The sequence below is a fragment of the Schistocerca cancellata genome, chromosome 7, assembly GCF_023864275.1.
Source record: "Schistocerca cancellata isolate TAMUIC-IGC-003103 chromosome 7, iqSchCanc2.1, whole genome shotgun sequence".
NCBI lineage: Eukaryota > Metazoa > Arthropoda > Insecta > Orthoptera > Acrididae > Schistocerca > Schistocerca cancellata.
The window spans coordinates 31,764,599-31,781,013 of record NC_064632.1 but is presented as its reverse complement, the minus strand read 5'-3'; the positions used below and the strand labels follow the sequence as shown (position 1 = coordinate 31,781,013).

At 42.8% G+C, this 16,415-nt stretch overlaps 1 pseudogene; it reads right to left on the bottom strand.

Annotated features, from left to right (window-relative positions):
• Positions 1–1,643: 1,643 nt before the first annotated feature.
• Positions 1,644–1,761, bottom strand: LOC126093099 (5S ribosomal RNA; annotated as a pseudogene).
• Between the last annotated feature and the right edge of the window lie 14,654 nt (positions 1,762–16,415).

Below are 16,415 nucleotides of genomic sequence, written 5' to 3'. Positions count from 1 at the left end.
CTTTTGATTTCACTTTCACACATCTTTATTAGCCACACAGTTCTTTTATTGGGACAATGACCACTTTCTAAACTTCGTAAGATTAATAGCACATTAATCAGATCGGTACTCATGAACAACCAACAGTCCAACAGCAGACTTTTTTTGGGTAAATTATCTTCATTGAAACACGAATTTACAAAACATTATCAAGAATCAGTGGTAGCTCTAACAAGTCACTACACAAAATAATTAAATATGGCACAGTATGCAGTTCATATTTGCACTTAACATCACAGTACACATACTGTCTTATAGTAATCCACAAGATAAAAGTAAATTGCCATCGTTCATTTATTTTCAGTCCAGTCTGTAACGTGATGATGCATTAATGGAAAAGAATTTGTGGTGGCATACCCCCTTAGACCTATCCGATGCGAATATGTTTTAATGAATCTGAGTCTTGCAATTAACGCGGTTAAAGTTAACGTGAATCTTTGGCAAATATAATTACCGAAGTGCAGGACCCGGTGTGACTTACAGAAAATGATCATCAACGTTTGTAAAAGAACTGAACCACACTGGTTAAAAATTTAATGCATTACAAGCAACAAACATTACTCGATGTTTCTTATATTTCATGAAGGTAATAACAGTAAGTGCACTGACTTAAATATCTCAGTGACAGGTTATCAAATCAGAAACGTGAACACCAGGAAATACCTTTCGCTCGTATTTTTATGTATAGACAGAACAGTTACAATATCTGAATCTGACAAGCAGTTAACTCAGAAGCTCAACGAGCAACGCAATAAGTAATGAGCCAAGTCACAATGAATAAGAAGTAGGAAACAACTTTTTAGCTTCTGTAATCTGTTTTATCAATTCATCAAATCCAGCGAGTTGCTAAGAATTACAGCAAAACATCATAAACCTTTCTCACTACAGCCGCTGTGGAGTGCACGACTACATAGCAGAGGTAAAACAATAGCACAGAGTGCAAAATGGTAAACGATACGTTAGTAACTCGTTAATGAACGTGATTTCTTTGAAATTGACACTTTTGGTCCGAACGTCCTACCAACCGAAACACCCTTCAATCAAAATACTGAGTAAGTGTAGTTACAGAAATTACTTCCAAGTTTTTAGACATTGGCATTACCGAGCTTTTGACGGATGCTGATACACATATTTCTGCGAACATATTGCGCATGTATGAGCGAACAACGTGAGCAGACTCGACATAATGTAGGTGCCACATGTCCGTTACCACGAGTGGGACTGGACGCAGAATGTCGATTTTAAGTGACGTCCGACTATTTAAAGATTGGAGCAGGAACAAACTGTCATTTCGTAAACTACACAATCGTTTGAAGAGCTGCTAGGTTAGATTTTGCTATTCAGGATGGGCTATAAGTACTGATAAAAATTTGATTTGTGTAAAATGTGGTGTGATAAAAAAAGCACTCCTTCGTCAGGCCACGAGTGGCCTACCGGGACCATCCGACCGCCGTGTCATCCTCAGTGGAGGATGGGGATAGGAGGGGCGTGGGGTCAGCACACCGCTCTCCCGGCCGTTATGATGGTATTCTTGACCGAAGCCGCTACTATTCGGTCGAGTAGCTCCTCAGTTGGCATCACGAGGCTGAGTGCACCCCGAAAAATGGCAACAGCGCATGGCGGCCTGGATGGTCACCCATCCAAGTGCCGACCACGCCCGACAGCGCTTAACTTCGGTGATCTCACGGGAACCGGTGTATCCACTGCGGCAATGCCGTTGCCTAAAATGTGCTGTGATGCTTTAGGAACTAGAAAAGTTTGAGGTATCGTTGTATGCATCCGCATTACGAATACCGGAATCACGAGTACAGACGCCCTATCGAAAATTCAGGTAAATTATGCAGAATTCTTAATCCTTGACTTGATCACTTAATGTAGTACGTCATCGTGTGCATAATTCTCAGGTTTGCAAAAGTACAATAGCAAAAATCGGAATTTTACAAGCATAGAGGCAAAATCTGCTACGAAAAATGTAGCTCCTTCTGAAATTAAATCTGAATTGTCTTACAAATGAATTAAATTGACAGGCTTTCAAATACGAGGATTGGAACTTTAGTAGTGGCAACTATTTATTTACAGCTCGTACAAAATAGATACGTGTTTCAAAGTTTTACTTACCTTCGAAGTAGTCACCAGCATTGTGTGTAACCCGTTGCCAGCGATGTGGAAGTCGTAGGATACTCTTAGCATGCGTAAATATTTCAGTTAAGGAAACCGTGTCAAATTCGTCGAACAACACACGGGTGCGCCGCTGCTTTTCTCGGCAGCGGTCTTCGATGGTGTGCAGTGTTCGTCTAACTACGTCTTGCCACACTGGCACAGAATCCGACATACCCCAGCCTCAATAAAATGAGGTCTCTTCGACGCACCCCAATAATACCTACGTTTTATTGCTCGGTGCTCTTTCAGTACGCGCCAGATTGTTCCCGACAGCGCGCCCGTGTACATTAAAAAGGCAGTGACTGCATCCTTCTCCGTGACAGGTTGTACTGTAGTGGAGGGGAGCAGAGCATTCCAATTAATCGTTTTCTCGGAACACGGTTCCAAGGTTTTCCACTCCTGGGAGAGACTCTCCGAATGTGAGATGGTGCGTGGCCTGTCTACAGTGTTTTTAGTGCCCTCTTCCTCTTCACAGGATACTGGCAGCTGTATGCGTGCAACTGCCAGCCAGTGTGCGTTTTCTTGCGATGTACACCGTGGTCCAGGGTGACATCAGCTCTTCTCCTGACCATGACGTGAGGGAGTGGTAGTCTTCCTTCTGCCTCGGTCTCCACAGTGAATTGACTGTTGGGATGAATGGAGTTCAGATGTGTGAAGAAGGCACGGAGTTTGTCCATTCCATAGAGCCTAACGGTGAACTTGCCCACATGGCAGAAAAGCGAGTGGTTTACCGTTTGGATGACTTCAGCGTTTCTTCCTCGAAGTGCTCTATATACAAATTCTCAAAAAATGGTCCAAATGACTCTGAGCACTATGGGACTTAACTGCTGAGGTCATCAGTCCCCTAGAAATTAGAACTACTTAAACCTAACTAACCTAAGGACATCACACACATCCATGCCCGAGGCAGAATTCGAACCTGCGACCGTAGCGGTCTTGCGGTTCCAGACTGTAGCGCCTAGAACCGCACGGCCACCCAGGCCGGCACAAATTCTCACCACAGGCTAGAGTGGACTGCCCATTGCGACTCCCTCTGTTTGTCCGCAGTATTCTCCATTATACAGGGCGGTCCATTAATCGTGACCGGGCCAAATATCTCACGAAATAAGCGTCAAACGAAAAAACTACAAAGAACGAAACTAGTCTAGCTTGAAGGGGGAAACCAGATGGCGCTATGGTTGGCCCGCTAGATGGCGCTGCCATGGGTTAAACAGATATCACTGCGTTTTTTTTTAAATAGAACCCCGATTTTTTATTACATATTCGTGTAGTACGTAAAGAAATAAGAATGTTTTAGTTGGACCACTTTTTTCGCTTTGTGACAGATGGCGCTGTAATAGTCACAAACATATGACTCACAATTTTAGACGAACAGTTGGTAACGGGTACGTTTCTTAAATTAAAATACAGGACGTACGTACGTTTGAACATTTTATTTCGGTTGTTCCAATGTGATACATATACCTTTGTGAACTTATCATTACTGAGAACGCATGCTGTTACAGCGCGATTACCTGTAAATACAACATTAATGCAATAAATACTCAAAATGATGTCCGTCAACCTCAATGCATTTGGGAATACGTGTAACGACATTCCTCTCAACAGCGAGTAGTTCGCCTTCCGTAATGTTCGCACATGCATTGACAATGCGCTGACGTATGTTGTCAGGCGTTGTCGGTGGATCACTATAGCAAATATCCTTCAACTCTCCACACTGAAAGAAATCCGGGGACTTCAGATCCGGTGAACGTACGGGCCATGGTATGGTGCTTCGACGACCAATGCACCTGTCATGAAATATGCTATTCAATACCACTTCAACCGCACGCGAGCTATGTGCCGGACATCCATCGTTTTGGAAGTACATCACCATTCTGTCATGCAGTGAAACATCTTGTAGTAACATCGGTAGAATATTACGTAGGAAATCAGCATACATTGCACCATTTAGATTGCCATCGATAAAATGGGGGCCAATTATCCCTCCTCCCATAATGCCGCACCATACATTAACCCGCCAAGGTCGCTGACGTTCCACTCGTCGCAGTCATCGTGGATTTTCCGTTGCCCAATAGTGCATATTATGCCGGTTTACGTTACCGCTGTAGGTGAATGACGCTTCGTCGCTAAGTAGAACGCGTGCAATAAATCTGTCATCGTCCCGTAATTTCACTTGTGCCCAGGGGCAGAACTGCACACGACGTTCAGATTCGTCGCTATGCAATTCCTGGTGCATAGAAATATGGTACGGGTGCAATCGATGTTGATGTAGCATTCACAACACCGATTGTTTTGAGATTCCCGACTCTCGCGCAATTTGTCTGCTACTGATGTGCGGATTAGCCGCGACAGCAGCTAAAACACCTACTTGGGCATCATCATTCGTTGCAGGTCGCGTTTGACGTTTCACATGTGGCTGAACACTTCCTGTTTCCTTAAATAACGTAACTATCCGGGGAACGGTCCGGACACTTGGATGATGTCGTCCAGGATACCGAGCAGCATACATAGCACACGCCCGTTGGGCATTTTGATCACAATAGCCATACATCAACACGATATCGACCTTTTCCGCAATTGGTAAACGGTACATTTTAACACGGGTAATGTATCACGAAGCAAATACCGTCCGCACGTGATACCACGTACTTATACGCTTGTGACTATTACAGCGGCATCTATCACAAAGCGAAAAAAGTGGTCTGGTACGCGCATACGTCTGCGAGACATCCTGCACGTCTGCTCAAGTCACTCTGGTCCATTACCTTCGGTTTATAGCAACACCGAGAGCCGCAGCCATATTTTACCGGTGGGTGGTGTTGCGCCTCGATATTGATGTTAACCTCGAACCCACTGGCCGACATGTCTCATGTCTCATTTCTGCAGAACATACTAACATACGAGGGTGAGTCAAATGAAAACCTTAAATTCGTAATAACAAACCGAAATTTCGCTCCGTTATCCTGTAAGTCGGTAAGCGTGCTACAAACAGCGTGCAGAATGGGCTGTAGGTGGCAGCATAGTGCATACGCACACATACCGTCGCAGTATCCGTATAAAGATGGCCGCCCCACTTGCGACTTGTGGCAGGGAAGAACAGCGTTCTGTTATTCGGTTTTCGATCGTCGAATGAAGCTTCAGTACGGTGATGCATGTTTGTCACAGCAGAAGTCTACGAATGGAGTAGGAAGTTCGCAAATGGTGTGACTTCAGTGGAAGATGCTCCTCGTCCAGGTCAGGCACAACGAGTTGTGACTCCACAGAACGTTGCAGGCAGTTGAAGCCATAGTGAAGGAAAACCGCCGTTGACACTGAATGACATTACAGCATGCTTACAGATTAGTCCCATGACTGCATGATGTGCTCCAGTTTCAACAAGTGTCTGCAAGGTGGGTGCCACGGCAGCTGACTCCTGAAATGAAGAACTTCTTCGGGGCTTTGAACGAGAAGGTGATAACTTCCTTCCAAGAATCGTTACTGGGGACGAAACCTGGGTTCACTTCCACCAACCGGAAACAAACAAAGCGAGCAAGGACTGGCGCCATTCCTCATCACCAAGTGATTTCCATATGTTTGGACCACTCAAAGACGCAATGGGAGAAAAGAAGTTGTAACGCCGGAAATGCATATCCTCCTATTTCCATCTATTGTACTATAATTTTTTTCCTAATTTTGTTACCTGAAGATATGATATTTCTGTGTATTTATATATTGTAATTGTTTACTATTTGTTTATATATTTATTTATGCATTTATGTCGATGTATAATTGTTTTTTTTTTGTAAATACTATTTGTATTTTTACGCTGGGTCTTGCCTAGGGAAAACTATGCTATCGAACGATTACATCGATAGGTCATGTGGAGAACCAAAGTGTTTAGGATCTTTGGTAGTGTTAACTCTGCCGCGTGGAGCGTGGGCAGAGGGAGTCTGGCTGGAGTAGTGCAGTGGAGTGGGTGGGTTGTGTGACGCTCCCGCGAGTTGTCGTGCTTTCGGGGTGTGGCAGCATGTAATTGAGCTCGACTTGCTCTGATAGTTTCCGACATGGTTTCTCGAACGGAAAGCATTACCTGGCGCACATCAAGAGCCCTTTTCGCCTGGTGACAGTGTCGAGAAGAAGGCGCGCCAACATCCAGCTTCTGCAACAGCGACGGTTAACAATGAGTGACTGTCACCACCTCCTCGACCGACGACTTCAAACCTTCAATCAACCAACAAGGAAGACTCGAAGCACCCTAAAGTTTTAGACTGTATGGCAGACCTCAGCTTTTAAAATTGTTCCATTTGCCTCACAAAATTACAGCAACTTAGCATGAACCTTTGTTGCTCATTGTCCCAATTGCATTACCAAGCAGGGTCCCTTCCTTTTCCGGAATGAACCCGACTGTCATTGAAATTCAAACGCCAGCATCATTCGATTTCACTGCTTTAATTTCAAAGTTCAGTTAAGGTATTCATAGCTGGCTACAATATTTAGATTACACAAGCACAAATTAAGAGTGCGAGTTTTGTTACCATATTTTAGCTTACCTGTGACTGCAGCTCACCTTGGTACGTACTAAATTTTACTATTGTTAATTGTTCAGAATCATTTAATTCAAGTTCAAAGTTAAATCTCTTATTTCTAAATTGCGTAGATTCAAGTAGCATTTCAAATGATTGTTGAGGTAGCCCAAGACTAACCTTATTGTACTGAATTTCGTAGTGCTTCAGAAACAAAGCTCATTACTACTTTCATTCACTTAATTAACTTTCAATTTTCCGGTTTTATTAATTCTTTTGCTAAATTAAGTCTGAGTGTAGCGAAATTTATTACTTCTGACAAACATTCAGTTTTCACACAACACGTGTCAACCTTCAGTTGCCACGCTTTTAGTGCTAATTATATGTGCAATAGCCTTTCTTTTTCAGCTATTATAGTACTTGTCCATAGGACTGGCGACCGTAATTTTACCCAAATCTCAAATATCTAATTAACGCCAGTTAATTGTTAATGTAACGACTGTACATTTACTTTCTTTATTGACTTTACCCCTTTTCAAAATTAATTTCCACCAATTTCATTTGCATTTTTCCTTTCATTTAGATGTAACCCTTTCCTCCCTCTTTACCGACAGCTTAACTTCGGTGACGATTGCTTTTCCTAAATTTCCATTAGGTACATGCGGTTTAATTTTTACTGTCATTAAGGTCGATAAGTGAAGGGGAGGTTACAAAGTTCCGTTGTGACGAAGAGGTACTCCACGCGGTGCATGATTGTTTGTGCGGACTACCAAAAGAATTTTTTTCTAAAAGAATTTATGCACTTTGTAAGCGCTGGAGGACTTGCATTGAGCGTGGGGGAGATTATGTTGAAAAGTGATAGAGATTTGTACCACTTCTGCTCAATAAATTATATTTTTTTAAAAATTTAAGGTTTTCATTTGACTTACCCTCGTACATGTCCTGTGAATATGAACGTCCTATCTCTGATCGTTCAAGGCATTCTATTTGTTTTTCTGAACGTGAGTGTATATAGAAATGGGTCGGCAATACCATATTATGCAAATGGAAACTAGTGTACAACATTTGATTTTTTTATTGTTTTATATCCATGAATGTTACTGTTAAAAGGAAGTAAGAACGTACAGGGGCTTCTTAGATGCAGGTGGTTTGTATTCTGACCAGCAAAGCGCATCAAAGTTTGGCGCCGTGCTCGCTGCGCGTGGTCCTTTCCTCTGTGGACAGCACGCTGACTCCCTCACGAGCACATAGCAGGCGGCAGGCGCGCTCTACCAACACCGACTCAAAGGAAGGCCTCGGCGCTTGTTGGTGACGTCACGTCAGCTAGGCACAGCGAACGCCAGGTCTGTTGCAGGCAGAAACGCCTGGGCGTGCTTATCACTATAAATCTCTTATTTTTGGACAAAATGTTTGGTATTGTTTTGGATTCTGCAGTTTTATTTAGATTAAAGATTTTCGTATTATCGTAAAGCTACAAATGAAGATCATAGTTCTGTATCACTGAATCCTGTCGAAACAAACGTAGATCAATATGAGAAGATGCTTTGCCCCATTGCAAGCTTCGGAAATTTTACATTCAAGTAACTATATTTACTTGATCCATTTTGCTATCGAAAAATACCCCAACTCCCTTACAATGAACTCGTTTCTTTTATTTATTTTCGTTTGACATCGTCACTGGAAATGTGAACTAATTTAGATGTGTAAATGTCCAACTGTTACCAGTCATTAGATTACAATCGTTTTCAACGAAAGAAATTCTAAACAGGAACCAAAATAGCTTCATACATCGAAAATACTGCCGAGCTTAAACTTTTTTAAACATGCACATTAGAAAAGATAAATATTCCCCTCTTGCAACAGAAAGGAGGAACTTTATAAGATAAAAAGATTTTATTTGATAAAACAAGTATCTCTCTTTTGCCTCTTCTTCTGTCCCCCACCCCCTTCCCCAACGTGTACAATCGCAAGATATTTTATTAACATTCAGTGCTCCTCACCCCTAGTTAACCAATATGTTCGCAGTTTCTTGTAAAAGCAACCCAATACAAACGTAACTTCCTCAGATTTACAAATAAGGTAAAGAAGCACGAATTCTGTTGCTGCTGGACCATGAAGTTGTTTTTTTATGTCAATCCTTAAAACAGGTGGAAATATAAGTTCAGGAGTACACTATTTGTTAAGAAGTGTAATGAATTGCACAATTAATTAATTTGCAGAAAGCCGGCTGGTGTGTCTGTCGATTCTAGGCGCTTGAGTCTGGAACCGCGTAACCGCTACGGTCGCTGGTTCGAATCCTGCCTCGGGCTTGGATGTGTGTGTGATGTCCTTAGGTTAGTTAGGTTTAAGTAGTTCTAACCTCTAGGGGCCTGATGACCACAGATGTTAAGTCCCATAGTGTTGTTGTTGTTGGTGTGGTCTTCAGTCCTGAGAATGGTTTGATGCAGCTCTCCATGCTACTCTATCCTGTGCAAGCTTCTTCATCTCCCAGTACCTACTGCAACCTACATCCTTCTGAATCTGTTTAGTGTATTCATCTCTTGGTCTCCCTCTACGATTTTTACCCTCCACACTGCCCTCCAATACTAAATTGGTGATCCCTTGATGCCGCAGAACATGTCCTACTAACCGATCCCTACTTCTAGTCAAGTTGTGCCACAAATTTCTCTTCTCCCCAATCCTATTCAATACCTCCTCATTAGTTATGTGATCTACCCATCTAATCTTCAGCATTCTTCTGTAGCACCACATTTCAAAAGCTTCTATTCTCTTCTTGTCCAAACTATTTACCGTCCATGTTTCACTTCCATACATGGCTACACTCCATACAAATACTTTCGGAAACGACTTCCTGACACTTAAATCTATACTCGATTTTAACAAATTTCTCTTCTTGAGAAACGCTTTCCTTGCCATTGCCAGTCTACATTTTATATCCTCTCTACTTCGACCATCATCAGTTATTTTGCTCCCAAAATAGCAAAACTCCTTTACTACTTTAAGTGTCTCATTTCGTAATCTAATTCCCTCAGCATCACCCGCCTTAATTCAACTAAATTCCATTATCCTCATTTCGCTTTTGTTGATGTTCATCTTATATCCTCCCTTCAAGACACCATCCATTCCGTTCAACTGCTCTTCCAAGTCCTTTGCTGTCTCTGACAGAATTACAATGTCATCGGCGAACCTCACATTTTTTATTTCTTCTCCATGGATTTTAATACCTACTCCGAATTTTTCTTTTGTTTCCTTTACTGCTTGCTCAATATACACATTGAATAACATCGGGGAGAGGCTACAACCCTGTCATACTTCCATAGTCCCATAATGCTCAGAGCCATTTCTGATTGCAGAAATCTCTCAGAACAATGTGTGTCGGCCAACTACCGCCAATAGTTTCACATTTTCCTGTGTCAGAGAGGGAGACACCACCATAATGAGTATGCCTGCAACAGACCTGGCGTTCGCCGTGCCTAGCTGACGTGACGTCAGGAACAAGCGCCGAGGCCTTCCTTTGAGTCGGTGTTGGTTCTACCCAGTCGTTCTGACGTCCCTGCAGCTTGCCTCATTAATGCCAGCGATAATGAAGCACCCAACACCACTGCGACAACTCGAGGAAATGACACACACTAACTTGTGTAAGCGAACTGCACATTTGTACCTGCTGACTTATGGACGTAAATCATATGACGCGATGTTTATTAAAGGCCGCGGGGGAATATGGTCGCTGTTAGCGATGGGACGTCTTTTACGATGGTAGCACTGCGTTTTGTGGAAGGCGTTGACGTCAAAAAACGCAGAGACAGAAGAGCGCTGCGAAACGTGGCTAATGAGGTGGTGCTAATCTTTTCCTGTTCTCGACGAATCCGGTTGGACGGACGCTGCAGTGTTACCTGTGCGCCGATATCTTTATTTCTATTTTATTTTTATGGCGTTAAACAACCGCCATTTTCATAAAAGAGTTCATTGCAGGGTAGACGGTGCCGTCAGCGCTACACCTGCCGGCAGTGCACACGTGCAAGTCTGCATCCCAAGGTCACTGCCGCGGTGCGGATTACGACAGCACATTTCCTCCACCTCATTATTTTTTTTCTTGCTCTGCAATTCATCTGCTCAGCAGCAACTGCCTCCGTACTCGTTTCTTTCTTTCCCTTTGGACAAAACTTCACTAAACTGTATATTGCAGAAAATGATTAAGTATGTTCACGCCTCTTTATTTTCCCTCTCACAAATGGAAACATAACTCATCTGTATGTCTCGAGACGTATCATCACGTCTCCTTGTTTGTATACATTTAAACACACACTTCCAAAACACCCGTACAACGCATTGCACAGAAATTTCATATAGACATGAGGCGTTCCTTTTGCTGTTTCATATATGTTACAATATTTTTTAATTGAACACTGACGTACTTCTAAGTATATAATATCGTCGATACTAGAAGGATGGAGCTTCGTAACTATTATTCAGAAAAATTTTGGTCGCGGGATTAATTTCTGACGAAACAAATAAAAAGAAGTGAATATATGTCGTACGACAGTCGTCTTTGTATGTCGCTGAGCGACGCACACGTATTTGTAGTAGTTGTTGTTGTGGTCTTCAGTCCTGAGACTGGTTTGATGCAGCTCTCCATGCTACTCTATCCTGTGCAAGCTTCTTCATCTCCCAGTACCTACTGCAACCTACATCCTTCTGAATCTGCTTAGTGTATTCATCTCTTGGTCTCCCTCTACGATTTTTACCCTCCACGCTGCCCTCCAATACTAAATTGGTGATCCCTTGATACTTCAAAACATGTCCTACCAACCGATCCCTTTTTCTAGTCAAGTTGTGCCACAAACTTCTCTTCTCCCCAATCCTATAACAATACTTCCTCAGTAGTTATGTGATCTACCCATCTAATTTTCAGCATTCTTCTGTAGCACCACATTTCGAAAGCTTCTATTCTCTTCTTGTCCAAACAATTTACCGTCCATGTTTCACTTCCATACATGGCTACACTCCATACAAATACTTTCAGAAATGATTTCCTGACACTTAAATCTATACTCGATGTTAACAAATTTCTCTTCTTCAGAAACGCTTTACTTGCCATTGCCAGTCTACATTTTACATCCTCTCTACTTCGACCATCATCAGTTATTTTGCTCCCCAAATAGCAAAACTCCTTTACTACTTTAAGTGTCTCAATTCCAAATCTAATACCCTCAACATCACCCGACTTAATTCGACTACATTCCATTATCCTCGTATTGCTTTTGTTGATGTTCATCTTATATCCTCCCTTCAAGACGCCGTCCATTCCGTTCAACTGCTCTTCCAAGTCCTCTGCTGTCTCTGACAGAATTACAATGTCATCGGCGAACCTCAACGTTTTTATTTCTTCTCCATGGATTTTAATACCTACTCCGAATTTTTCTTTTGTTTCCTTTACTGCTTGCTCAATATACAGATTGAATAACATCGGGGAGACGCTACAACCCTGTCTTACTCCCTTCTTAACCACTGCTTCCCTTTCATGTCGCTCAACTCTTATAACTGCCATCTGGTTTCTGTACAAATTGTAAATAGCCTTTCGCTCCCTGTATTTTACCCCTGCCACCTTTAGAATTTGAAAGAGAGTATTCCAGTCAACACTATCAAAAGCTTTCTCTAAGTCTACAAATGCTAGAAACGTAGGTTTGTCTTTCCTTAATTTTTCTTCTAAGATAAGTCGTAAGGTCAGTATTGCCTCACGTGTTCCAATATTTCTACGGAATCCAAACTGATCTTCCCCGAGGTCGGCTTCTACTAGTTTTTCCATTCGTCTGTAAAGAATTCGTGTTAATTTTTTGCAGCTGTGGCTTATTAAACTGATTGTTCGGTAATTTTCACATCTGTCAACAACTGCTTTCTTTGGGATTGGAATTATTATATTCTTCTTGAAGTCTGAGGGTATTTCGCCTGCTTCATACATCTTACTCACCAGATGGTAGAGTTTTGTCAGGACTGGCTCTCCCAAGGCCGTCAGTAGTTCCAATGGAATGTTGTCTACTCCGGGGGCCTTGTTTCGACTCAGGTCTTTCAGTGCTCTGTAAAACTCTTCACGCAGTATAGTATCTCCCATTTCATCTTCATCTACATCCTCTTCCATTTCCATAATATTGTCCTCAGGTGCATCGCCCATGTATAGACCCTCTATATACTCCTTCCACCTTTCTGCTTTCCCTTCTTTGCTTAGAACTGGGTTTCCATCTGAGCTCTTGATGTTCATACAAGTGGTTCTCTTATCTCCAAAGGTCTCTTTAATTTTCCTGTAGCAGTATCTATCTTACCCCTAGTGAGATAAGCCTCTACATCCTTACATTTGTCCTCTAGCCATCCCTGCTTAGCCATTTTGCACTTCCTGTCGATCTCATTTTTGAGACGTTTGTATTCCTTTTTGCCTGCTTCATTTACTGCATTTTTATATTTTCTCCTTTCATCAATTAAATTCAATATTTCTTCTGTTACCCAAGGATTTCTACTAGCCCTCGTCTTTTTACCTACTTGATCCTCTGCTGCCTTCACTACTTCATCCCTCAAAGCTACCCATTCTTCTTCTACTGTATTTCTTTCCCCCATTCCTGTCAATTGTTCCCTTATGCTCTCCCTGAAACTCTGTACAACCTCTGGTTCTTTCAGTTTATCCAGGTCCCATCTCCTTAAATTCCCACCTTTTTGCAGTTTCTTCAGTTTTAATCTACAGGTCATAACCAATAGATTGTGGTCAGAGTCCACATCTGCCCCTGGAAATGTCTTACAATTTAAAACCTGGTTCCTAAATCTCTGTCTTACCATTATATAATCTATCTGATACCTTTTAGTATCTCCAGGGTTCTTCCATGTATACAACCTTCTATCATGATTCTTAAACCAAGTGTCAGCTATGATTAAGTTGTGCTCTGTGCAAAATTCTACCAGGCGGCTTCCTCTTTCATTTCTTAGCCCCAATCCATATTCACCTACTACGTTTCCTTCTTTCCCTTTTCCTACACTCGAATTCCAGTCACCCATGACTATTAAATTTTCGTCTCCCTTCACTATCTGAATAATTTGTTTTATTTCATCATACATTTCTTCAATTTCTTCGTCATCTGTAGAGCTAGTTGGCATATAAACTTGTACTACTGTAGTAGGTGTGGGCTTCGTATCTATCTTGGCCACAATAATGCGTTCACTATGCTGTTTGTAATTGCTTACCCGCATTCCTATTTTCCTATTCATTATTAAACCTACTCCTGCATTACCCGTATTTGACTTTGCGTTTATAACCCTGTAGTCACCTGTCCAGAAGTCTTGTTCCTCCTGCCACCGAACTTCACTAATTCCCACTATATCTAACTTTAACCTATCCATTTCCCTTTTTAAATTTTCTAACCTACCTGCCCGATTAAGGGAACTGACATTCCACGCTCCGATCCGTAGAACGCCAGTTTTCTTTCTCCTGATAACGACATCCTCTTGAGTAGTCCCCGCCCGGAGATCCGAATGGGGGACTATTTTACCTCCGGAATATTTTACCCAAGAGGACGCCATCATCATTTAATCATACAGTAAAGCTGCATGCCCTCGGGAAAAATTACGGCCGTAGTTTCCCCTAGCTTTCAGCCGCTCGCAGTACCAGCACAGCAAGGCCGTTTTGGTTATTATTACAAGGCCAGATCAGTCAATCATCCAGACTGTTGCCCTTGCAACTACTGAAAAGGCTGCTGCCCCTCTTCAGGAACCACACGTTTGTCTGGCCTCTCAACAGATACCCCTCCGTTGTGGTTGTACCTACGGTACGGTTATCTGTATCGCTGAGGCACGCAAGCCTCCCCACCAACGGCAAGGTCCATGGTTCATGGGGGGGGGGGGGGGGGTATTCGTAGTAGCGGAGGATATTTTCCAATGACACTTATTAACAGTATTAAAAAAGCTCTGAAGGACAACACAACAATAAAATCTGGAAAGACATCTCGGCTAAATTATTTACTATTAATTCCTGCTTTTTTTGCTGTTGCAAGTCAGGGGCCCCAACTGCATGGTATTGACGATGTAATATGCGAGAAAATTAATACAAATGTGTTACCATCAAAAGACAGAAAAAAGTACTCTATGTATACCTGGAGACATACAAGCACGCTCATTTCTCTTATCTTGTAGTAACACTACCAAATTAATACTACTCTTTACAGGAAAGCGTGATCGCTGGATGGTCGTGAGGAAGTACAGAAAGAGTTGGACAAAATTTTCATTTGTTGTGATGAATGGCAGCTCTCTTTAAAGGTCGATAAATGCAAGCTAATGTACACTATGTGATCAAAAGTATCCGGACACCTGACTGAAAATGACTTACAAGTTCGTGGCGCTCTCCATCGGTAATGCTGGAATTTAATATGGTGTTGGTCCACCCTTAGCCTTGATGGCAGCTTCCACTCTCGTAGGCATACGTTCAATCAGGTGCTGGAAGGTTTCTTGGGAATGGCAGTCCATTCTTCATGGAGTGCTGCACTGAGGAGAGGTATCGATGTCGGTCGGTGGGGACTGGCACGAAGTCGGCGTTCCAAAACAGCAAAGTGGTGTTCTATAGGATTCATGTCAGTACTCTGTGCAGGCCAGTCCATTACAGGGATGTTACTGTCGTGTAACCACTCCGCCACAGGCCGTGCATTATGAACAGGTGCTCGACCGTGTTGTAAGATGAAACCGCTATCCCCGAATTGCTCTTCAACAGTGGAAAGCAATAAGGTGCCTAAAACATCAATGTAGGCCTGTGCTGTGATGGTGCCACGCAAAACAACAAGGGGTGCAAGCCCCCTCCGTGAAAAACACGACCACGCCATAACACCACCGCCACCGAATTTTACTGTTTTGTGTGTGTGTGTGTGTGTGTGTGTGTGTGTGTGTGTGTTGGGACTTATGGGTGCTCAACGTCGAGGTCATCAGCGCCCTGACACACATTAAAGGGAACGAATGTGGACAGACCTAAGAAAACTGAAACACACACGCAAAAAAGCAGGTAAAGAAGTAAAATGCTACATAAGAAAGTAGAACGTAAGGAAAGGGAAAACGTAGCAACAAGAATGCCACAGTAAATTTTCATTGGCTGGCCACTTACATAAAATATGGACGAGCTTGTCACACAGTGAGCAAATTAAGATCCTCTCCCTAAAATCTTTGTAAAAACACTTGACATGGCACAGAACTTTAAAACTTTAACCACTTTACTGTTGGCGCTACACACGCTGGCAGATGACGTTCACTGGGCATTCGCCATGCCCACACCCTGCCATCGGATCGCCACATTCTGTACCGTGATCTGTTGAATCGTGCAATGTTTACGCTCCTTACACCAAACGAGGCTGCGCTGGCATTTACCGCCGTGATGTGTGGCTTATGAGCAGCCGCTCGACCATAAGTCCAAGCTTTCTCACCTCCTGCCTAACTGTCATAGTACATGCAGTGGATCCTGATGCAGTTTGGAATTCCTGTGTCATGGTCTGGGTAGATGTCTGCCTATTACACATTACGAATCTCTTCAGCTGTCGGCGGTCTCTGTCGGTCAACAGACGAGGTCGGCCTGTACGCTTCTGTGCTGTACGTGTCCCTTCACGTTTCCACTTCACTATCCCATCGGAAACAGTGGACCTAGGGATGTTTAGGAGTGTGGAAATCTCGCGTACATACGTGTGGCATAAGTGTCAC